Source organism: Rissa tridactyla, chromosome 10, assembly GCF_028500815.1.
Source record: "Rissa tridactyla isolate bRisTri1 chromosome 10, bRisTri1.patW.cur.20221130, whole genome shotgun sequence".
NCBI lineage: Eukaryota > Metazoa > Chordata > Aves > Charadriiformes > Laridae > Rissa > Rissa tridactyla.
This window is the reverse complement of record NC_071475.1, coordinates 17,369,145-17,393,960: the sequence shown is the minus strand read 5'-3', so window position 1 is coordinate 17,393,960 and position 24,816 is coordinate 17,369,145. Positions and strand designations below refer to the sequence as shown.

At 46.5% G+C, this 24,816-nt stretch overlaps 1 long non-coding RNA gene across 1 annotated transcript; it reads right to left on the bottom strand.

Annotated features, from left to right (window-relative positions):
• Positions 1 to 847: 847 nt before the first annotated feature.
• LOC128915874 (uncharacterized) lies at positions 848 to 6,253 on the bottom strand. Its single transcript, XR_008468785.1, has 3 exons — positions 6,180 to 6,253; positions 5,429 to 5,579; positions 848 to 965 (listed from the first exon to the last, which is right to left on the bottom strand). It is a non-coding gene; the product is annotated as an uncharacterized LOC128915874 (long non-coding RNA).
• Between the last annotated feature and the right edge of the window lie 18,563 nt (positions 6,254 to 24,816).

Here is a 24,816-nt window from a genome sequence, read left to right as displayed (position 1 = left end):
AAACAACTATTTTTAGATTTCTAGATTTTAAGAGGGCAGCAGGAATGTTCATATTGGTCTCCTGCATAAAAATGTTTTGAAATTTCATCTGATGTCCCAAAATTTCTTCTGGTTGAGATAACAAGACGTGGTTTCTTCAGAGGCTTCAAGTGGCAGAAGAACCACTGTATCCCTTGGTAACTGATGCCAACAGTTAAATAGTCACTGTTAAAACCATGTACCTTATTTCTAGCTTACATTTATCTAACTTCAATTTCTAGCTACTGGCTTACATTATGCTTTCACCTGTTTTTCATCCATGCACAGGAATCACTTTACCCAGTGAAACTCACCCCTGTATTTAGGCCGGCACAGCAAGTGAGACGCAACAGTTTGGGCTGTGAAAAAAAGTATACTACGTCCTGCTGCACGTGTAAGCATGTCACAGAATTCAATCAGGTCTAGAAGTAACATTTGCTTTGTAATTGAGGCTTGCTTACAGCACTAATGCCTCAACTCAGGGCAAGCAATATCCCCCAAGCACCCTGTTTCTGGAGCTTTCTGAAATGGTGGCCTGCAGCAGCCAGGCAGCAAGGCTGGTAGCAGCTGACTGCTCGTAACATCACTCTTGAATTACTGCCCTCATCAACCAAAGTTATGAATATAAAAGGAAGTGCAATAAAAGACAGCAAGTGTCATAAAAGTTGCAGAGAAACAATTTTGTAACCATTCCCCAAGGGGAGACATATGTGGGCAGGGGTGAGGACACGTAGCCCCCAGCAGCTCTGCACTACGTGATTGTGCTGCCATCCGTGACCCTGAACTTGCTGCTTACTGCTGCGTTTGAGAAACAAAGGCAGGTTTACCCCTTACCTACGCATCTGGGCCAAGCTTGAACAAGTGACTGACTTCTCCAGCTGAAAGGTCTCTTGTCCCATGACACAGACTTTCTGGAGGCTTATGCAGCTGAGCCAGCTGGGACCAAACTGTAAATTGAGAATTTCAAGAATGTAAGTTAGAGTCCCATGGACCTTGCAAGGGCATAAAGAGGTAGAAAAGGGGAACCCAGATCTCTCTGTAGTAGGGAGAACTACAGGAACCATGGTACCACCATCTATCTCCAGGACAACAATGCCATTTCACAACAACAGTGGAAACCATATTTGTAACAGCAGCATCATGAACAGGCTGCTACCCCTCACAGTAATGACACGATGGAGGAAGCGGTCGGTGCAGCCAAGCAGCACCAATTGACGTTATCTTTAACACACTGGGCTGTAAACTGTGTCAGAGCTGCTTTCTGCGTGGTTCAGTCACTCCTTCCATGAAGGCATGAGCGCCTGGGGCAGGGGAGGGCAGACAGCCCTGGCCAGGACCTGCCCAGAAGCAGGTCCATACCAGCACCCTGAAGCAGCAGCTCTGCAGCAGACCCTTGGGCACTGGCAAAGGATTGCTACAGTCTTAGAAAAATAGCCACCAGGCTTTTCTCTCCCAGTCGCAGCCTCAACACAAGCCACGCTGGCAAGATGAGGCTTGGCAAAGAGGGCATGTCTAGGTGTAGAGATTAGGAATTTCCCCACTCGGAGCCATTGGGGAAACAAAGAGCAAAGGAGAACCAGCCCACTACACCTAACTGTGTTGTTAGATCAAACAAATCTGTTTTCCCTATGTCTGTCATCAAGAGGTGGAGGATTTTTTTTCCATAAAAAAAGTGACAGTGGGACCTGTATGTCAGACATAGAGAGCAGGTCTCTCTACTTTCCTGTGCCAATTAGTCTCTCATAAAAAACACTCTCTCTTTTTAACTCCAGCACCTTCTCAGTGTAGAAGACGTTCCAGACACAACCGATGCTTGGACAGCTGGGAGTCCCCCGCACCCTGAGCCAGGACAAATCCAGTTCTCCAGGTAGACTGTGCGTCACAGCCTAGGAAAATTCCTGCTTTCTACTGTGCCTGAGGCATGCACACTCGTGCACACGCATGCACACACACCTGGTCTAGCTGGGGCTTGGAATTAGCAGGCACAGGAAAATGACTGAAACTTGACTCCAAACCTCCAGTATTGATTTGGCCCAAGTGTTCCCCTTTTCACACCTCAAAACTTCTCCCCCCTCACCCGCATAGAGCGCTCTCAGCCGTGTGATCACCAAGCAGTATTCACCAACTTATCTAAATAAGCACCCCATGTTTCCTAGCCTACCAGGATGGAAAACCTGTCTGATTGCCCAAGCTCCTGCAGGAAGTATGATGAGGTGCTAAGAAAATAATTCTGCTTACAAATTCTTTGGGCTGAAACAGCTGCTTTTGTAGCTGGATGGGGTTTTTGGCTGGCAGTCAGCTCTCCCTCCAAGTTGTCTCTACAAGACACTCCATTTACTTCCTGTTTCCTAGCAAGTCCCTGCAGGAGAGCAAAGAAGCTGGGATTAAACATATACGACAGAGCCTAGCCAAGACACACAATCCGAATTCCCAGACAAAGTACAAGACAAATATAAGCATCACAGAGGAACAAACATAATATGGGCTTAAGTCTAGCATGAGCCCTCTGTAAATGTGATCTGAACAGCAGGCTGCACCTTCCAGACTGGCAGATTCCATAAAAACAAGGTCTGCAACACAGCAGATCTCAGGAAGAGAGACAGGAGGCACCAGGGATTTAGAAAGAGGCTTTAGGGATTCAACATCACCTTGAATGACACAGAACCACTGCCTTCAAACAGCAGTTGGTGCACCGATGTAAAATAAGCAGGTTCCCCGAGTCCCCACCCAGTTCTGCACAACTGGAGCCATGGGGCTCCAGCTTTCTGGTTGATAAGGGAAGAAATTAAAAAAACCTGTCTGAATTTTCCTCTCCTTGTATATCTGAGATAGGCACCCAGTAGCCCCTAACGCCATCAGAACACCCGATGTCAGAGTGACACTGCCGGTGTACCTCCATCTGTACTACCTGCCATGAGTGGGCAGATTAAAGAAGGAATAAAGGAGTGAAGCAATATTACCCAGCCATGGCCAGATGGCTGGTGTTATATTCTTAGTTTTCCCAAACTAGCTCTCTGGAGTCCCAGCACAATACCCCAAACACTAAATTTCTTTTGTAAGATTGACAAATCCAAAGGCTGTCTTCCACCCGCGAAGGATTTAAAATAATACCTACTAGTAAAACCCTCAAGTGTGAAAACCTCAAGTATTTAAGTAGAATGTGGTCTTCACCGATTCCTCCTCTGCGCAGGAGGAGCCTGAGACTTCAGTTACTGTGCAGCCACACCATGTCCCCCTCACCACAGGAGAAATCCCACCAAATCCGACTGCATTGTCAGCACAGCAGGAAGCAGAAATCTCACAGGAAAGGCTATTCTAGTGACATCTCCAGGACAGTTTTGCAGATCAGAGACACTTTTGGACCAAAGCCAAGGCAGAGCTGGCCAGCACCTCCAAGAAGGTGGCTAAGTAGAAAATCTCCCCCAAAATAGTAGAAAAAATAAAAGATAGACACTTTTTCTGAAGTTTCAGTTACTGATGAAAGCAATATGAAGTTTTTCTCTCTCCCTAAAATGTTGTATTCCTTTTGGCACTGGAGAAAAAGAACCCCCTCTCCATCATACATGTGTATTTCCTCACTACTGAAGTGACAGAGTTAGCAAAAACAGAAAAGGAAAAAAAATTCTGCCACCAGAGTCATGATTTTTAACAAGTATTTTCAGTATTCACCATGAATAGGGAATATCAAAGCAACAAACTCCACTTCATACAGTTGACACTTCTCCAGGAAACAACCATCAGTGCCACAAGGACATTTTCTGTCATGCTGGGGGGAGGAAGTGGGGCAGTGAGCTGTAGACAGTAGCTAAATGAACTCTATTCAAATGCTTTGCTGAACTGGTGTCTAAGCAAGGAAATGGTAAGGGAAGCCTGGAGCCAGAGCATTTCCCATGAGACAGTGAATCAAGACCTTCCTCTCTCCTGTGACTCAGTGTCACAGGAGGCAAATTGCAGATGACTTCTGGCTGTCTGAAGCTGCAGCCATGGCACTGCGAGCAGACTGGATCCTCCGGATGTGTGCACGGAGATGGAGCGGAAGCAGGACAGGAGACCTGCTGGGGAGGCCCCATGTTGCAGCTGCTTCTCTTTCAAAGCCTGGCTAGCCTCAGTCATGCTGAGAAGATGTCAAAGGGGCAGCAGGCACCTCTGGCCTGTGCTTCATGCACAAAGACGAGAAGAGAATGAGAAAGAACAAATCAAAAGACTTAGAGCAAAGGAAGAGCTAAGGGCTGGGAAGAGAAACACACTCTGGGTCAGAAGGAACAACCAAAGCACACACAAAACATGCAATTACCTGCTGCAGAAAAGGCAGCAGGATCATCTAATTTCATGCAATGTACAGATCCCTTGAGAAAATGCAGCCTTTCTGCCACTCCATCCTGTTTCAGAGGCTTTCTTTCGTGCCTGTGGCTCTCCTTAGCCTCATAACTCTCATAGAAAGTAAAGTCATTGCTTTCGCATATAACACTAAGCCTCTGGTTCGGTGTGACCACACCAGAGCCCGCGAGGATTACTAACAGCTTCTGCACGGGTTTCTTGCCCACACCCATTCAGCAAAGGGTACCCACAGCTAAGAGAACATGTGTTGTCTTCTCGCTCACTTATTTGGAGCTCTTGTTTGGAAGCTTGAGCCCAGAACACCAAGAGCAGCTATTTCCAAATACTTCTTCGGTGGTTATTCACGCACTTGCAATATTCCATGAGCATTTGTCATTGACAATTATCTTAGCAAGTACTGTTTGCAAAGCAGAGGTGAAGGAGTTGTGCAAAGACAAGCAGTTCACATCCCATCTTAAAACAGGCCCCACTGTTGTGTAGCATGGCTGAAGTGCATAGCCAGCCTCTTCCTAAAAGCTTTCAGGAACAGATACCACAAGCTCCCCAGGCAATCTACCCATCGCTTCCTAATCCTTAACTACTTTAACACAGCCTTCCCCCTCCAAAGTTTCATGCTATATCAGCCATAACAGCCCACCTGAAAGCAGGGAGATGTGACGAAACGTCAGAAAAAAAAGAACATGTGTGCAAGGAAACCCTGAAATTTCAATCCACCTCATGCAGTTAGCCTGAAAAACAGGAGGTGAAACCCTAGCTCTAGTGAGAACTGCAGGAGTCTGGCAACCAATTTAAGAGCTCCCTCAGGTACTGTGCTGAGGAGGTGCTGCAACCTCAACCCCAGGATGGAGAGAGCACAAACTGGACTAAAAAATCCAGGCTGAAGCCCACTCTTCATCCATGATGGAAAATAAACCCATGAAGGAAAATAAACCCATGAAGGACTGTAAGTGAAGTCTTCATCAAGTCTCACTGCAGGGCCAGCTTCTGTGAGCAGCTCTCATAAACACACACTAGACGCTCCTTGTTTTTCTCTTTCACGTCAGGACTCCTCCTCCAGCTGTGAGATACCCACCTGCTTGTGTGCTTTCACGCCGACAGTTTTAGCAGTGGCAAACGGTGCCGCACGGATTGCGCTGGAAAGCATGGTCTCTACTTCTTCACTCACCAGGGAGGACTGTGACAATTCTGCAAACTGCAGAAATTCAGGGATCCCGGAGACATACCTGTGAAGGGAAGAAGAGGCATCAGGAGCGAGTAAACCAGAGTGGCTGTTTTAATCTAACAGCTGTCAGAAGGGCCGGTCTTGATTCCACTGTTACTCTGTATTCTGATGTTTCTGGCACTGGAGATAGTTCCGTGAGCCAGTTCAGTTCACTGAACTGGCAGAAAACTAACAGAACAGAAAAACACTACGGCAACAATAGGCTCATCCGTCTTCTCTGGCTGCATCCACTGAGTGCATGTGAAACTATGGCAACAATGTGCCAAAACCAACTATTTTGAGCTGAAGGAGCACTGGACATTTATTCCCTTGAGAAACTCACTTTGTGCACACTGAACAGTCTTTGCTGGGCCCCAGTGCCACTAGTCTACCAAAAGGACGTGGGACAGTCAATGATTCTCTGCAGCCTTTCCCAGCTTTCCCCTTAGCTATTTTAACATCTTCTGTGATTTAGAACAATCTGTTCCTATGCATGCATGCCTAGCCCAAGAGGACCCCATCTCTGATGGGAACGTTTTGCACACCACGACAAACAGCAGCAGCAAAAGCCCTGCCCTCCAATGAAAAGCCCCATCTCTACATAAAAGCAAGTTACTCCTACCTCACTGCTGGATGAAGACATTTTCTGCCTCCCACATGAGATAAGCAGCAGGATCTGCGCAAATCACACTTCCTGCAAGGCAAAGCAGCAGCAGGTAAGGCCAGTGTATGCTCCTTACAAGGAAGTGCCTAACACTCCCTTGCTCATGAACTGGGAACAACTGCAGCCACCCTAAAGGGTGAGGCAGCACAAGGAGATAACTGAGAAAACCAAGAAATACGTGGATTCATTAAGTTACTCAGGCTTGAGTTCCTAGAAAAGATATTTTTTTTTTCTGGTCTGCAGCAGCATGAAACATCCTTCAGATGACAGCAGCGTTTTTAATACCCTACGGACCATTCACGACACTTGGAGAGAACTGGCAGATAAGTCATGTCTGCTTGCTACTGCGAGGAACCTCTCACCCCACCACTGCTGCCCTGCTGGTCCTATCCGACCATAAGAGAGCTGGGTAATCAGTTTGGTTTTACAGAAAACAGTAAATTCACAGAAGAACATATGAAGCCATTCAAATCCCCAAATAATTCTGGCAGTAAAAAGTCTGACGGTTACAAGCCCCCAACTCTTTTGAAGCAGCCATTTTAAACTTAACTTGATGTTTTCAGTTGATGATGTTACTTGGAGATAATATATTGCCAGTTGAATAAAGGCAAAATTTGGGGATAAATCTCTTCTTCCTCATTTGCCACCCTTAAAGGGGAGGATTTCTGCCCTTTCTGCCTTATTTTTCAGTTTGCCCACCAAACTGCACACCTGTCCTCCCTGTCTCAGCCAGGGGGCTGAGGAGGCCAGGAAGTGGCTTTCACAGGGCTGGGTCAGCTCTAGTTTTTATCAGCTCTGTGCCACCAGGGAAAGGAGTTATTAGCTGCCTTCTAACCTTACTGAGGAGGCGTCAAAGTCAACTTTCCCCTGCTGAACCTGTCAGATCTTCTAGTAGTACGAACAGGCAAAGGTTTGTTCATCCCGTGGTTACACCAGTTCACACCACCCATAGCTGATGACTCTATAGGAGATCACATTTACTGGTGCAGAGCAAGGCAGTTCGTTACAGGCCCACTCCAAGCAGCCAGGAGATAAGTCAGAAAACTTATCCAGAAGTCCTGTGGAGTAACTGGGTGCCCCACGTATTTCTGTATCAAGGCTCCCCAGCATCAAGCAGCTCTGCACCCTGACAGTAGCGACCCCAACCCAGCCACTCAGAACTTTGTCTCCTCTGGGGGGAATGCTTGCAGGGGGGACTCTTCTAACAAGATTAGCACTTTTGCTGCAACTTGGTGTGAAGGAGTTAGTGTCTTTGAGTTCTCTCTAAGTTCACCACATCTGGCTTAAATCTGCACATGGCAGCAATGATACAAGATGTATTTTTTCACAAATCAGACTCAAAAGGACAGTGGGTAGGTGTTTCTACTGATGCACTTGCAAAGGCAACTGAAAGAAGTCATGGACAGCCATAGCAAGCAACAGTCCCCCTCCCAACAGTTGTCACAAAAACTTACACTGGGAGATAGAGTCACACCTCTTGGCTCCCAAACCAGTATTGATCCATTAGGCCCTACTCTCCCCAAATTCTGTAGGAAAAGCCTTTCTGGCTATCACAAGGATACTGCTAAGTCTTCCTTACAATTTCATGTTAAAATGAGGAAGGCAGCCCAAGGTCCTTGTCACACCTGAGCATCACTGCAGTACTACTTCAGCCATGACAGTACAATTCCACCGACAGGCTGGGATACAAGCTAAATAAGGAGGCTGAATCAAACCTGTGATGCTCCCAAAAGAATCCTGAAGCAGAAGTGCTCTACTCCTTTCTGTAGTTATTTTTAATCTAGGGTGGACTGTGTCATCCTGGAACTGAGTCAAATGAAAATGAGAGATTTAAAGCACTTCACTCTCCCCCTGCTGCCCCTCTGCTCTGCGTCAGTCATCACTTCTTGGTTTGTAAACGCTTAGTGGGATTTGCACAGGGCCAGGCAAATCAGGCTCCTCCATTTACTGCTATACAACAAATATATTCCGGTAACAGGCTGTACTCCTGCCAATGCCTTCTGTTTTCCAAGTCATTTCATTTTCTTTAGTGACTTTCTTTCAGACGAGTCGACCAGAGCCTTGGGTCGACTCCGTATGGATTCTGCCTCTCAGCAGTGCCAGTTATTTCTTTGCAGAAATCCTGCTCATGTAGGAAGCAGGTACAAAATCTCTCCTCACCATGCCAGACGCAGTTTATTTGCTCCTGTTTCCGCTCCCTTTTCAGTGCCCACAAAGCACTGACTGCTGCTCTGCCCAGGGCTCTCCCTGGCTGCCTCCCCTGCCTTTCCTGCCAGGCTCTCCCAAGCCAATAGCCAAGGAAACCTGTCCACACCTATGCAGGCTGGGGCTGTGCCTTTGTTTTGGGCAGTGACGTGTGCTTGGGGTGGAGGCCACCATTGTTTCAGCTCCCTGATTCCACAAAGGAGCGTTAATAATTTCTTACAACTGCAGTAAATGAAGGGTGGCAGTTACACCCAACCTATAACATTATACGTCATTGTTTTTCCTGTTACCTGTCAAAAAGGGGGTTTCTGCCTTTTGCTGTGGGAAGGTGGCTGAGGTTGCAATGTCACCTAGGCAGAAGCCACTAACTTTAACAGGATTTCTGTCAAACACATGGACCATATCGATGCAGGGACAGGGTTACCCTGCCCTGAGCAGGTGTAAGAGCTCCTGGGACCGTCTGGATCAGAAATCAGAGCTGGGCCCCCTCTCCCAAGGGCCACTGTGTCTCTCCTCATATGGAAGGGACGCAGTGGATAATGCAGCTGCCACCTGTGGTGTTCAAAGCAGCCTGACAGCACCAACAGAAAAATACAACTGTGCTGTGGAAAGCAGATGCTTTTTCACAAAAATGAAGTGACTCTCATTTAGCCCATGAAACGTATTTCTTGCAGAGAAGTTACACAAGAGCCAGTCTGAGATCCTCTAATTTGTCTCAAAAGGTACACAGCTCTTCAGGTGCTCTCTGACTTGAAGAGTGTAATCACACACCAACCCTTGGCTTCTTCAAGCATCATATAAAGAATAGAAAACAGCAGGAAACATCCCCCCCATCATCTTGCATAGCATGAAGGTTATGTACAAGAACTAAAACATTACAGCCAAAAACCTTATTTTGCAGAAGATAATCTCATTTTTCATATTCAGTGCAACATTAAACCCGTCCTTCCAAAACTCAGCTGTGCCAAGGCTTGTGAGCTTGGAGTGAAATTATCTCCAACAGAAAAGTTTCACTGCCCCAGCAAAAAATGAGTAGTGGAAAACATAAACAAAATGACACAAGTGGTGAAAAGTAAAAGGAGGTGGTTTAGACACATCCCATCTTGATATGCAGTGTTTCAGTAACCAGGGTGAGGAAACGGGTTTTCCTTTTACGCAAGGGTGGGCCAGAACCTTGGCTGGACTAAATCAGTGCTGCCCTGCTGAAATCAATGGATTGTTGCTGATTCACAGCAGCTGAGGGTCTGGCATGTGGTTTTCTCTTGACAGTATCACAGTAATTTAATTCTAAATTAAAATCATGTGGAGATGTTGTTTTGATACAACATTGTTAAATACCAAATATACCAAAACTGAACTGAACTAAACTAAAATTAACCTAAAATTAGAGAGAGTAAATGGAATGCCTCTCTATTATAATGCAGACTCAGAGGCTAGAAAGAATCACAGGACAATTTGATGAAATCCCTTGAAGCATTCTCACTGACTAATTAGTCTCTTCATTCTGGAACAAGGCCATTGGTGGTGTGAAGGTTTCAGGGTTTAACACATTTCCTCATGCTCACTAAGAGCTCGGTGTAAATCCCGAAGCTAAAAGCACCAAAGATGCAAAGAACAGCTAGATGAACTGGCATGAAAGATGACTAACGGTGATCCTCTCTCGCTAGCCCCCAAGAGCACAGGTGGCCAAGAGGGGCCTGCAGCCACACTGGCCTTGAAGCCGGTGAGTCCTGCACAGCACCCCACTGCCAACTGAGAGAAACTAAAGGATATTCTTCAGCTGCAGATGTGGAAGCAGCACCCTGGGAACTCCTTGAGCATCACAGCAAACAGGCAGGGGAGAGGCACACCCCACTGCAACCGCTTGCGCAACTCTGTCTCATTTAGTCACACGATGGTGGACAGGAGCAGGACTATTGCAGGCACACACCAAGCAGTGAGTGACGGCCTTCACACAGAGCACCCCCAGGCACTCTCCTCCCATTTGACACTCTCCCTCCTCCTAGATCTGTCCTCCCCACTTATGGCAGTGACCTACTATCATCCTTGCCCTGTCTGGCCAAACCCCAGTTCCCCCTGACCCCGAGTAACCAGGCCTCCAGCAAGTGCTCAGCCTCTCTGAGGATCAGCAAGGATGATGCTAATTCACTGCTCAAGTGGGTGGCAGTCTTTATTATGTTTCAGGCCTGAGAAATCTCGCCAGTGCACCGAGAACCACAGGGCTCCTTCCTAATTACACAGCAGAGCACCGCATGATTCATGTCAGCAGCTCCTCAGCCCCCTCACCTCAATCCTTGCTGGTGTGACACAACAAATCCGAGTGGAAGTGATTAGCAGGTTGCAACCGCAGCCGCCTGCTCCCCAGCGCTATTAACAAATAAGGCGCCATGAATGAGCCGTCAGACGGCAGGCAGAGGCCTGTTGAATCATGCTCTTCTGCATTGCAACATCGGAAGTTGCACTCTAAAACCGATCGCCTGGGTTGCTCTCCGATTTCCCAATGAAGGCTGGAGGAGGATGGAGAACCCGGGCTGAGAACATTATATATGCGTTTTTGAATTCCCAGGAGAGGTTTGAAAATTAGAACTAGCTCTGGGGCCTTTTGTTTTTGTTTTTTCCTGCCCTCCTCTCTTTCCTTTTGGTCTGATTAACTTTGGTGACTGGCTTGCATAATTTTATCAGGTTGGGCCTGATGAATCATTCATCTTCAGCAAGCAACAGTGAGAGATTGCAGGCCAGGCAGGGTCTGTGTTTCAGTAACCAAAAACAGCAAAAAAAAACCCAACACAAAAACACCCCACCAAGAGAGAGGGAAGGGGGGCAGGGAAAAAGAGACAGTGGGCCAACAGCACTCGTGGACAGCTTTCTGATGTCTGGTCTCAGACAACTAGCAGCACATTCATTTGTAAGACTGCCAGACCTCCTAGGAAACCTAAAAGGCTGCTGTTATTTATAAAGCTATTCTGCGTGCAAGACTAGCTCATTATATTTATAGGTACCTGTCCCATTCACCCACTTCAGGGCCCTTGTTCTCATAAATCTACGAGGCTCACAGGATCTGCCCTCAAACACTAAGATACCTCCCCTTTCTGAGCAGGGCCATTTGGAAGCATCTATCACCACTGCAGGGCACAGCAGAACATACACGTAAATATGTACCTGAAAGCCCCACATTACTGTCAATGCACAGTAAACCAGATTCAAGAATTTGTCTTCCACGTGGAGAGCACCAGATTTTGCATTTCATTTGTAAAAAGCTCCCAGTAAATCTTAGCCACAAAGGTTTGATTTAAAGATGGTTTAAAACTGTCAGCTGGCTTCAGGAGAGAAGATAGACAAGTCAGTCCAATCGATTCTGTCAGCCCAGACTCACAGCCCCCCCTTAAGAAGGAAAAACAAAATAAAATCAACCCTCCTAGGTTTTATGCCTGAACTTCAAACAATCTGCGCATAAATCCAAATCAGAGCTCGGCTGGTCAGACATGAAGAGCTTTGCAAACACAACCCTTCAGTGAAGCTGGGGACATGGGCAAGCAAAGGCAGCTCCCTACAAATTGCACTGAGGACAGGAAAAGCAAGAGATTTGGCCTTTCCAGTTTGTGGGTGTTCACACACAAACACAAGCGAGCTTTTCTATTTTGGAGGTGAAAGACTTATTTCTTCACAAAAAAAAGTAAAAATGGTAGATACAGATCTTGCCTCCTACAGATAAAACAGGCAAGATTTTACTCTTGAGCCCAGCAGGGCTCACTCCTGGTCGACCATAAGCCTTGCCCAAATGTAGATACGGGAACTGAGGCAAACTGCTGCTTCCAGTTGTCCATATGTTAGCAAACTTTCAAGCAGAACCACGCTGTACCAGTCCCAATCCCAGATTTCTTCGGTGCTTCAATTTGCACCGTGATTTTGGGCACTGGTTACCAATTGCCAAATCAGAACCAAAACTTCATGCAGTCGCCCAGGCCTGACTCCCTTGAGCAGTCACACAATTGTGGTGAGAAGCATTTTGGCTCACCGCAAGTTGCGACAGTGGGCAGGTCTTGAGAGGAGTCTCAAAGAGCCCCCTCAGAGGTAGAAGCTTTCACAGTCCAAGGGCAGATACTATTTTTCCTGCTTAATCTCTTGGAAGGATTCCCTCTCTCAGTCATGAATTAAGAGTCATCCAGAGAAAAATATTTGCCATTTTTCGATATATTTCAGGGACTGATTGTTTAACCATTTGATGTGGCATAAATTCAAACCCTTAAAAAAAAAAAAAAAGCGAAGGAAAAAGAAAGCGGCTTCCACAGCTTAGAGCATACCCAACCCTGCATGTCTACCCAAGAAGAGCCAACAGTCCAAAGCTGAGAGGGAAAGAGGCTGAAGATCTGGGGGGCTGGCTCTGGAGGTAAGAGCTTTCACATCTTAACTCCAGTGTCTGATCCCGGGCTGTACTACAGTGAGCAGTTGTCTCTGTATACAAGAGGTAGCCACAAAAATTTTAACCAAAATTTACATTCCTCTACTAAAAGTCATCATCTACATAATGCAGCATTTACTAACAAATAATCATCTCAAAAGATTCCCAACCAGTTCTACTAGGAACCTAAACAATGCAGCTTTGGGTTAAGGGTGTGAGAGAGATGAAGCAAAGCTGACTCAAGCTGCTTCCAGTGGCTAAGCTGAGTGAAATGCAATAAATACAGAGCAAACCTGATTTTTCCGTTGCTATTGCACACAATACTTGCAAGCAATTACACTGGCTGCAGCAGTTTAACATGGAGGAGAATAATCAAGATACTTCGTGCATAATTTACATATCTAGTTACGAAAGTTCAGGCCATAAACCAAAAAGGAAGCTGGATTTTTAGAATAATTTTGTGCCTTAAGGTGTCCATTGCAGGCACAAATGGGAAACAGATAAATACATTTAGGCTCTTTTCTGTATGGTCTTCCATCTCACACAGTCATTTGCTGCTACGTTAGGATTAACAGCAGCTCACAGCTCCCTCCTGTATGATGTATCATAGATTTTACTTGATCACTTATGCCTTATGCCATAACCATGGATGAATTATGGCAGGTTCTTTAAAAACCCTCCAGTCTGACTGTAAAGCAGTGATGAATTCATGTTCTCTGGTAGGTTATGGCCACAATCAGTTGACCTCAGAGGAATGAAATGCCACCATGTGTCCTAGGAGAATGGAAATGCAACGGTCCCTCTGGGAAAGGATGAAGAAAAAAATCCATTCAGAGGTTATTTTGTTAACCTAACCTGACCGTCTCTCCGGTGCCTTAGAGGATATCTGAGGGCTTATCTAGCACAAGACAGGGTCATGCTGTAGGGCTCAGCTGACTGGTAACAAGATGGCTACTGTGCACTCACAGTCCAGAACTCAGATTTAGTTGAGGTAAATAGTGGCCTACAGCCACCATTACCTGAAGGCTGATCAGTAACCTGACAGCCACAGTTCAGCTCCTAGAAGACAGCCATACCTTCCCCATCTCAGCAGCAAATCATGCCTGGAAGGTAAGCAGCCCCCTCCATCTAAGGGGTACTTCCCCTCAACATGAACATACAGGATGTACATTGATATGATGTGTGGGTAGCTTCACTGGGCCTGTACTCAGGGGACACAGGACCCTTACGATGCCTGACCTCTAGGTATTCCCCTGACCTCCTGCTCACATGCTACAGGGAGTTGGAGACCAGGCTACAACAAAAAACAGACATCTAGTGTCTCTGTAGGTCACCTCCCCATCTCCAGATCTTCTCTGGTGCCCCCAAAGGTCAACTCCCCGTCTTCAAAGCACGCACAGATTTTTCCAAGAATCCTCTCTCAAGGGAAAACCTTCTTCTCTCCCCTTACCCCCATCCTTGAAGCAGTGCTAAACAGTCAGGAGTCTGTTAATATGGATGTATCAGGGCTCGCTTTGCAGGACTTTTAACATCATCACCAGGGCACCTTAGTTTTATGAGGGGAGTGGGGGGAAGAGAGAGCAAAGAGACAGACCTTGAAGGAGGAGGAGGCTCAGATACCACCTTCTCTCTCTCCCTGTGGCATCTATCCATAAGTGCCTCTGTCAGGGTCACAGCAACTGAGCTGAGCAATAGATGATAGAGACAGTAGCTCTCCAAGCCATTTTGGGAACGTCCCACAGAGTCTGAAAGCAGCATTTACAATGCTGTTTTGCAACTGGGAGAAGAATCACAGTATGACCCAGTAATCAAGGAAAGCAGTCAGATTCACAGAATATTTTTTAACCCATAATAAATAATAGTTTCCTAAACTTTATTGCGGTCACAAAGTTAGAACAAAATTTGATAAAAAAATACAATTATTGTGCACACAAAATTTTGAAAAATGTCACTAAATCCTCAGGGGAAAAACAATGAGTGCCTTTTTAATGAAAACCAAGCTTATGGATTGTTGGTTTCTGAAAGCAGCCTGGTAAATGTTTTTGTTTTCCAATAAGCAAAATAAATACTGGAACAGACCCATGGTCCTTTCTCTTCCACTGCTCCAAACCTCCCCATTTTTCAAAGCAGAATAAAGGATGCTTGTCCTCCGATTTTAAAACCAGTAACTGCTTCCCCACTGTACAGTGAGCCGGGGGTGGGCAGGGCAGTGGAGGAAGGCCAGGAGACCCTGATGTACACTGGGGATTGCAATGAACGGACAACAAGAAGCAGAACCTGCTCCTGACAAACTAGATTGGGAAAGTGCCTGGAGATGGAGCTTATCATGCCACAACTTGAACCTCCCCAAGCAATTCACACACCCATGTCTCTACATGAAAGCAATGAGATGGGAAGGAAGCACAGTTAGGGTTTGGCGCTGCTCAAGCCCTATGCAATTACAGGCAAGAGTAAACATCTTATTCAAGGATGAGCAATCGTCCCTCAAGGGAAAACCCTGGGGCTTCCAGCCCTCCCAAGAAGGTCACAAATGGGTACAGGAAACAAGAGGAGACTTGCACAAAGGGAAGAAGCTAAACCTCACTGCCCATGAGTGAGGAACTGAGCAGACAGGTCCATGTGCTCCAGCACGGGACACAGATTTCAGAACAAACGCATGGGAAGCTGTGGCATCACTGAACCTTTTGTTTCTGAAGCTCCAAGAGCATTATGTAGTCTTTCTTCCCAATAGAGCAATTGCAATAAAATCTCCAGCTTGCCAGGAGCACCTACTTTAGTGTCTTTCCTTTGTGGCAGGAAGAGGGGGCATTGTGAAGTTGGCAGCAGAGCTGTTCCTTATTGGAGACAGGGGATCCTGAAATTGTACCCAGTCTCTGGTCAGACCTCCCTTAACACACCTATGTGCCCACCACATGAGCTTCAGCATCTCCAAATCAATCCATGGCTTGAAAGAATAGTCTTTAAATTCATTTTTCACCTTCAGTGCCATCTGCTTAGTACAGCTAAGTGTACAGCCTTTCCAGATGCCATTTTCCATTCATTAAGGCCCAACAAAGGCATGAGCTGTATTCCAAGAAATTCATACTGTAAAGACTTACTTACTAGTACCTATTGAGAGCGCTTCTGCAGAGCTGTGGGGGCTCCTAGAAGACAAGCATATGCACTTCTCTGTGGTCACATCCCTGACACTGTCCCACGTGACTGGGCGACTCTCGGCAGACTCAGAAGTCTTTCCTCCGTGGAGGAAGAGCGGGTACCGTGAAGTTGGCAGCAGAGCTGTTCCTCAAAGATGCAGGTGATCCTGAAACAACACCCAAACTCTGGTCAATCCTCCCTTAACACACCTACATGCCCATCGCACAAGCTTCAACAGACACCTCAAGAACCAAGACAGGTAACATATGTCAGCACAAAACATCTAGGTAGCAAGGGCCTGAGGAAAAATCCATTGAACTCCTTCAGCAGGCTCAGGAGGGGACAATTGACAGCTCATTTGTTGCCATAAGTACTTGTTTCTCAGATGCCAGGACTGGGCCAGTTGATGCTAGCTAATTAATCTCCCTGAAAAAAATGAAACCATCTGGCTGTACAGTAATTACTCTTCCTGCTTGGGCTCAGGAGCCCACATCACAGATCGTGGAGAGGCCATATCAAACAAGCAAGTATGGTAATGACATACTCTTTGCTGCTGTCATACAGCCCAAGTAACTGCTCAGGAAGTCCGGGCAGCCACCCAGCCTGCAGACACTTCCTTCCTTTGCTTAGTGTCCTGCTGCATGGAGAGATCCACCCTCACCCAAACATGCAGCTGGCAGCAAGGGACCTCGCAGCCATGGTGGTCTGAGCCAGACTGAGGGCTCTTTGGCAAGGACACCAGAGAAGGCCCTTTCCAGAGCACCCCACTGGCTGCAGCCTGCAGCTTGTGCAGCTCTGGTCAAAAAGAGCAGGGCTGACAGCACCAAGGTGAACAGGGGCAGCCCAGCTGCCTCCCAGCCCACCTACTCGTGCTGCTCCTTGTCTGTGAACGCTGACTTCTCTTCCTCTGCTGGTTTCCTGGCCTCTTGGGGAGGAGGAAGAGGGAGTTTCCTGCTCTGCAGAGCCACAATTTGACAGAAGCATCCGCAGCCTTCACAACCCTGGGATGGCTGTCACAGGTCCTTGGCTTTCCCCCTGCATAGCCGTATCACATACAATCCCCAAGCCAAGGTGCAGGCTCACAAGAATGATGGATCGTCGTAACCAGTAATCACTCCAGCTGCTCCCTGCTCTCCCACCAGTGCTATGGGCAGAGGCAGGAAAAACAGTGGAGGAAACAAGCCTTTCCTGGGAATGCCCCAGCTAAACTGAATCATCAACAAGTTTTGGAGGATGTTCAATCTGGTGGCCACTGAGGGGCCTTCAGAAATGCTTTTGCATCCCTTATGATGTTGGATATATCCACACATACAAAAGCTTTACGTATTGGTCATATAAACAATGTTTCAGGGCAGTAATGAAACAATCAAACCAATGGTTCATTAATAACATGGCATTCAGTGTAAGCTTTTTCCCTCACTAACCAAAGCACAGTCCATCTACCAAAGCAGGCTCAGAGTTATTCAAAATTGATTTTTTTTTTTCATTACTAATGATGATAAAAACAAAGCAAGGATACTAAGAAACCAACACATGTAAACTACAAAAATTCCCTGAAGGAACCACAAATCATACTCCACAACAATCTGGAAGGATAAATAGAGCTGTAATTCAAGGGCCACATGCATCCCCCAACAGCACTACGTGGGCAGCCCATGCCAGCTGCCTGGACAACCTCATCATGGATGGCTTGCAAAGGTCTTCCCCAAAAAACGGGTCTTTGTACAGGGCTCATGTAGCAGTCTGACTGGGAAAGGAGAGGTGAGGACAAGCAGAGAGGGGAGAAGAGCCTGCTACCAGCTCCCTCCCATGCTTCCTCCTGTTCGGGGGAGCTGGACCTTTCCCTTTGGTTTTCACCAAAGGGCAGGGTTAAACTCAATTCAAGGTAGTTAAAAACAGGCAGAGCTTTATTTCAAACTTGCCTCAGTTGCTCAGTGCAGTACAACTGCAAGAACTCAGATGAAGGAGGAAATAAAAAAAGGTTTTGTGGTTAGTTATGAGTATGCTAACATGGTAAGAAACAAGGAAGCAAGAATGGGAGAGATAATTACTCTATGAGTTGCATTTCCGTTTTGGACAGAAGATAATGAGATACCCTTTGCTATGCAGAAGAGTCTCCTTGCAGAGCAAATGCAAGGCTGGCAAAGGGCAAGCAAGTTGGAGTTGCAGAAACCCAGTGTCCCCTTACCAGTGATGGCCAACAGGGCAAAGCTTTCCTAGCAATGGGAGGACAGAAAACAAGATTAACTGCCTCCTGGGAAAGAAAGTAGTCTTCCCTCCTCCTTGGGCACTACCCAGACATTCCTCAGGATCCCTGACCTGCGCAGCTGCCCCAGGTTTCCACAGATGTCACAGATGTGTCCTGCTTGGCAGGGCCCTTGGCTCAGGGAGTGATGCATGCAGACAAGTGCACTCTACTGCACTTCTTGAAGCCTGGGCAGGCAGAAACGAGCTGCTCGTGCTGGGAAGCCCCAGCAGACTCCAGGGAAATGCAAAGAATTGCGCAAAGCTGTTTGGAAAGAGCCACAGTAAAGCGGCCTGCAGATTACCCTAAATCCCTTGGCTGCAGTGAGCCAGAGACTGTTCCATACCTGTCCCCCCTGAGAAGGGTCTGCTTTCCAGTACTGTGAGCCCCCAAGGAGCACTTTATGAGTGCTGCAGCCTTGCAAGGCCTACAGAGTATTCAGCTGCCCATGGAAAAGGCTCTGTGGGAACACTAAAATAAACACCCAAAACTATGTGAGCAAAATTAACATCAGGTACACGGTTACTCTAGCCAGCAAGGATGGAGAAGCCTCCTTTCACAAAGAGCGGAGACAAAAAGCATTACTGGTGCGTTGCCTTACAGGTCCAAGTTAGTCCTGGAGCTGACAGGTCAGTGGGACGGAGTTCCCTCTTGTTTATTTACGTTTTGAGTCCATCCCAGTACCTCTTCCCCAAGAGCTCCTTTGCTGATCGAGCAAAGTTTCAGCTAATGAGACTATTTTTAGCACCAATTGCTAGGAGAAGCTGAACATTTTAACAAAGCCTCCTCAACACTGTAATGAGCATATTATTGCTAAGGGGAAAGAAAGAAAAAAGCTGGGGGTGGGCCTGTATCTAGGTCAGCATCAATCTCTCTCTGTCACCTATAGCGTTGTTTTATGGGAAGCGTGTGGATAATAAATGGCGATTATGGAAAGTGGAGGGGAAGAGGCAATCCTGAGAAATTTATAGATAGGAGAGAAATCACATTAATAGGAGATAATACAGAGCTGCAAAACAGTTATAAAAAAAGGCATTAGAAGAGCTCTGTAATTGGGGTTATTAGACACAACTACACCAGGCTTTTTTTTCCTTTTTGGGTGCATGTCACTGTGATGGATGTCACTTTCAATAGTGATAATAACAGTAAAATATCCATGTTAAAGCTGAGTACATTAACTTTTATATTGGTGTAATTTACTGCGTTACGAGTTCCCATCATTCAGGAGCGAAAGACAAAATGCTCTTCCTTACGATGTCGATAACCATGCATACACTTTACAGGAAGAAGAGTTTCTTTAAATATCTACTCTATGTTAAATAATTCTTTTAACTTTCCATTACTCTTTTCAGGAGAGACAAGGAGCAGAAGAAAGGGGTAAGCTATTCATATTGCTAACATACATCATGAGCTGGATTTGCCATTGCTCTATATCTGGTGAAGTCATTCACAGATGCTTTTCTGGCCACACGTACAAGAGATTGATTTGCTGCACGGAAAGGGGCAGAATGGACTGGACAGTAGTTACTATTTTTTAAAACCTACACGTGTGTCAATATGATATTGAAGGCAACATTAATTACCAAAATTAAAAAAAAAAAAAAGAAAGAAAAAAAGGATTATTCAGTAGAGAACCCGCTTGCAGCACCATGCTCTTTTACGTGTGGTTCAATAACGGAAAGGTGGAGTCCCTATCCCTCAAAGTCAAAACAATGCTGTACCTGCTACAGCATTACAGCCACGTGCACTTTAGGTGCTTAGAGTTATAAATAAAACAAGTCAAGCCTCAACTTGTTTCTATCTGTTCTTTATTGCAGAAGCTAAACGACTGCTAAAGGAATGACCTTTATTCCCAGGCTGTGAGTAGAAATCACAGCGGCATGAATACCACAAGCTCTAGGTCAGGCTTAGGCTCCACGAAGAAGCTGGCCGATGGCAGAGTCTTTGGCTCCAGCAACAGGAGAGCCATGTTCTGCTCTCACACTGCCTCCCCAAGCACATCCGCACTCTTGGGCAAGTCGCTCCTTTGACTACTCTTTCCAAAAAGTGAATGCCTCCAGCTAAGCACTGTGATTGTACAGGACAGGCACAATGAGGCCTTGAGGGAATGCGGCAAGAATCCTTCCTGCTTCAAGATAAACTAGTTTTGATATGGTGCAGAGCTCTAAAGCTGACCAAACTGCCCACAACAATGGCAAAAGCACTCATAGAAAATCTGCTTCAAAACTGCGTAGAAGCTGACTTGATACCACTGTGATTTCAGAAATGGAGTGGGCATCCAGGGGCTGAGCTACAGCAAGTTTTAATGCTATCTAAAAATCACAAAAGGAGGAAATTTTCCTTCTTCCTGCAAGTCAGACCATATATGCAATACAACGCAAGCATCGCTATTTAGGTGGGCTCCTGCTTTCACACAATTACTCCCAGTCTCTCCTAGCTGAGAGCCCACGTCTGTAACAGCAATGAGACATAAAGGCTCCCTCCAGTCACCGTATTCCTCAGGGCCAAGGGGTCTGTAGGGCACTGAACATGAAGATAGTTCTGCTCGCATTCAGTTTTGTTTGTGAAATCAATCAGTTCGCTTGCCTCCAAAAGGCAGACCTACCCACCAGCTCTCACAGCGTGAACACAAAGAACCCCAAACAGGGTTGTGAGTAGCACAAGGAACAGGCACTGAGAAATGCAATCAGCTCCCCCAAGCTGCACTTTCAAATTGCAAATTACAGAATAGCTTCAATGTTAAGGAAGGATTAAAGGACTCTGGTTTGTTTCCAAAACAAAACACTGCAGTGTGGCATGACTGAAAGCCATCCCATCCAAATGGAATTCGACACTTCATTCAAGCCCAAACATTTTTCTTCCATGTGTTCAGCTGATTAATTGAGGATTCAACTGTTTATGCCCTACTATGTGCTGGTTTGGGGTTGTTTTTGTTTTTTTCTCTTAACAGTAACTGCAGTTGATCAAAGTGACTCTTGCCTACACACATAAAGGCTTTAGCTGGTACCTCAGAAGGAAGACAAGACAAATAGGAGGATTAGCTCCTTCCTTCACCTCTGAGCTAGAGAAGCTGAAATCTACTGAAGACCCTGACTTTTCTCTCCTTGTTCCTCACTTTATGAGCCAGACTCTGCTCTCTCCACCTCTGCGGAGACTGCGCAGTCGCCTCTGTAAAAGGCAGAGAGGTCTCTTCCTGCTGGCTTGGCTGGTGTTATCCACCCTAGCTCTGCAACACTGGACCTACGATATCTACAGCTACCTGCTATCTCCCTGCCTTCCTACTGTTTGTTTCACAATGGTTAGGCCTGCTGAGAAAATATTTGCTTTGCATTTGAGAAAAGGTCACTGACTGATGGTATAAACCACTCTCCTTTGAGACAACAGGAATGGGACTCAGATCCTAGAAGAGAAAAATCAGCCTGGAGTCTTTTTCCTCCTCCCCTGCTTCCTCCCACATCCCATTCACATGGTATGAAAAGGCTCTCAGTGGCTCTAGGCCCAAAGAAAGGAGAACATATTTCATGTTCCTCATGAAATCTACCTCCATTGGTCCCTTGTTCAGCTCTCAGCAGGAAGCAGGGCTCGCCCTAAATAGAACCGAGGTGGGTAACAAAACAGGAAGATTCATTTCCTGTAGCACCACGGTGCTGGCAGAAGCAGTTCCCTGTCCTCGGCGTGCTTTCCGAGGACAGTCCTCCAAGGTGGCACAAGCAAACACATGAACTGGAGTAGGGGCCAACCGCACTTTACTGGCCTTGCCTTTGAAATATACTTTGTTAGGTGAGCTCCTTATACCCAGCTGTAGAAGCAGTGACACAAGAGCACATCAGCTGCACCACACTGCTGCAGCACAGCAGGGGATGCAGGATATGAAATGAGTTTGGCAGCTTAACACTCAGTCAAAGGAAGCAATGCACTCCCCTGTGCACAACAGTGTTTTGTGTCAATTTCAAGTTTGCTTTTTACCAGCAACTTGGTGGTTCCTATGCGGTTTCACGTACATAAAGAACAAAAGGGCATAAACACTATAATTTCAATGGAAAAAAGTATCCCGCTTAAATGCAAGGAACAATAAAGTTAATAAACTATGTAATTACAATCCCAGAGTACACATCTGTCTGTACAAAATACCCCCTAGTATTGTGCCCAGCCACACAGAAAATCTGTATCCTGCCAGTGCAACTGAGTAACGTCAAGCCTAATTCAAAGCCCATTAAACAGAACGTGGGCCTGGCTGCTGGTTTCAGTAGCTTTGGACCAAGCCACTTCAGCACATGAATAGTTTCACCATTTCTTTGCTTGCATAGGGATATATCTGTCCATTCAGAGCAGCAACAGCTGTTTAACATGGAGCAGTGGTTGGAAAGAGCAAACATATCAGGGAGGAGGATGACTGAAAGAATATATGCTTGGGGAATGGAACGGGGGGAGAAAAGGGGAATTTTAACAAGGATGAAGATCGCTGGTGTATAGATTCTTATCTAGCTTTAAATGACTTCGCTATCATGCTGTAACAGCACAGCTGCAGCAGCACAGCTTCAGCGTGTGCAGTTCTTCCTGCCCCAGATCCTAAAGATGAGGTTTCACAAGATGGTTGGTTCAAACTAAGACCTCATTTCACTTCACCCCCCATCCTGTTCCCTGCTCCCCACAGCACTGCCTCCCCCTTTCCCTGAGCCAGCTGCAACATTGGTCTGATCCCCTGGGGAACTGCTTCATCTTAAAAAGACAGCAGCAAATAAGTTATTAGGGAAAGAAACAGTTGTAGCTTTTGTCTGAGTGTGAGAAAAGCCAATTCATAGACAGGAAGGTGAGTAAACAAGCTATTTGGTTTTTTGCAAGGTAAGGCAGAGTTCTGCAGAAAGCACCAAACTTCATTCATTCACCTCCAGAGTCATCCATACTCCTAGCTGCTCACGGAGGTTTTTGCACACACACACTCAAGGAAGGGATACTATAGATAACAACAATCTGCTGAGAACATCATGCACTGACTTCAAACACGCACAAAAAGCCAATTGTGACTAGGTCGGGACTTCTAACTACTTTGACACCTTCATGGTCACCAAACATGATATTGCAGGCAGGTAATATTCCCTGCTCAGCGCTCAAGTCAGCCCCTCTCTCCTTTCAAGAGGCTCACAGTCACTAATGGTTATTCCTTTCTATAGAGCACTTACCAGAAACTCAGAGAGACTGCTCCACTGCCTCGCAAGGACTCCACCATGTTTTGCTTGCAGCGAGCTCTGCTGTACGTGAGAAGGATGGAAAGGTGGGCTGACTCCTCGTGCAGTCCTTTTTCCAGGGGCCTGCAAGACAAAAAAGTCAGGGAGTGCAGAGAAAGGACAGCGGGGGAAGTTCCCAGAATTAAAAGATTAAGGAAACAGAGTTGCCACTACAATAATTTGTTGCAAGGTAGAGCCCCCATAGAGAGCCGTCTCTGTGCAACAAGAGCACAGGGGATACAGGAAGGCAAGTACTTGGCCCTTGCTTTGCTTCAGTTCCCTAATCCAGCACAAATGCATTTGGGGATTTATGGGTTTTTGGAAGCTTCCAGCAAAGCTCAGGGCCTGTTCCTTGGGTTATTGTTTTCCCATCTGTTTCTCTTCATTTTATTCCATCACAGAGGCCCCATCGTGGGACACAAGAATGTGACCGGAACAATAGGCAGAACTTGCTGCCTCCAGGACTGCAGCGAGGGCAGAGCCGCCATTGCAGGATGGGAGCCAGAGGCTTCTATATTTAGCCCTTTCTTGCTTATTCCAGATCACATTCATGCCCTGCACTCAAGAAGTCAGGAGGCTTTCACCACACCACTGTCCCCAAGCACTGCACATCCAGCAGAGCCCCTGAACATAAAACATTCATTTCCCTTCTAATAAATGCCAACAGGAAGACTTCCTGCTCCCCCCTCCCCTTTCCAAATCCCTATTTTGACAGACTTTTTCCTTCATATAAGCAAACTAAACAAAACCATCTCCTCCTCTGCAAGGCTGGCGGCCTTGGAGCAGCACCAGGACTCCAGAGCTTGGACAGGGCGGCACTGCCAGTCGGAACAGGGCCCTGCAAAGAGGCAGAAATGGGTGAGCTCATTTCCCCCTACGTTTGAACCTGAGCTAAACTCACCAACCCACAGAGACTTGCCCCAAGCCCACAGCCCAACACCTGAGGGACAGGGCAGGTGAAGGAGAACCAGGTCTGCGCACCCATCTGGTCCCAATCACCGCCGTAGCATGTGCATACGCCTCTCAAACAGAATGGGCACGAGACTGCTGAGCAAAAGCTCAGGTCTTATTGCAAAGCCCTTCCCACCGTGTCTCAAGGCACCTCTCTACCACTTTGAAGGCAGAGAGGGCTCTTACCCCGCAGGAAGCCAAGCTGACTGTGGCACCAACCACAGTGCCATTTAGCACTTAACTCACTCACGTCATCAAGGCAAGGGGATCCTGCAGAGCAAGAGGAAAACCCATCATATTTCCAGGAACACTTACCTAAAAGCTGTGCTGCTTGAAAATAGTTCAATGATGGACAAGTCCTCTTTCTGCTCCTTCCACAAGGGTTGTAGATCAGGACTGCTTTGCACTTCATCTCTCCAGTTCTACCAAAGTTCC